This window comes from Penaeus monodon, chromosome 28 (assembly GCF_015228065.2).
Source record: "Penaeus monodon isolate SGIC_2016 chromosome 28, NSTDA_Pmon_1, whole genome shotgun sequence".
NCBI lineage: Eukaryota > Metazoa > Arthropoda > Malacostraca > Decapoda > Penaeidae > Penaeus > Penaeus monodon.
Window position 1 is genome coordinate 5772529 of NC_051413.1, and position 576 is coordinate 5773104.

Sequence of the window (576 nt, forward strand, 5' to 3'; positions counted from 1 at the left end):
TATTTGAAATACATTTCTTTACAAAATGAACTATCCATGCTCGCCCATTGGAGATGCTAATAAGTACATACCTGCTCTTCTGCAGATAGCAGTAATCTCCAGGTCAGAATGATACTACTTACTGTTTCGGTCTGACCATTCGCCTCCTTCCACAGACAATAGTAATCTCCAGGTCAAAGCATAGAAAGACTTAATTGACCGCGTCAGCAAGTGCGGGTGAACCTGCCAAGGTAAAATCGCTTGGCTTCAAATCTTACCCCACGTGCAAAAAGGCGGCCGTATCAGCTAATTTGGCAGTTCTAAAGACCCCATTGGAATACGAGCTGAATATTTTTTTGGTGATATCAGGCAAGCATCTGCGTTACCTCGAACGACTTTCTTCTCTGTGCCACTTAGCTGGAGTGTTGTGCCTGTGTGACTTATTGATACTCAATTGCTCTGTTTTATTCTGTGCGCTTGATATATCTTTTCTTTACATTGCTTAGTTTATATCTTGTGTAGATGTTGATTATATTAGTGGATTATAGAATATATTTCTATCGTGATTTGTCTGGAATTACCCTATATGGACGGGTT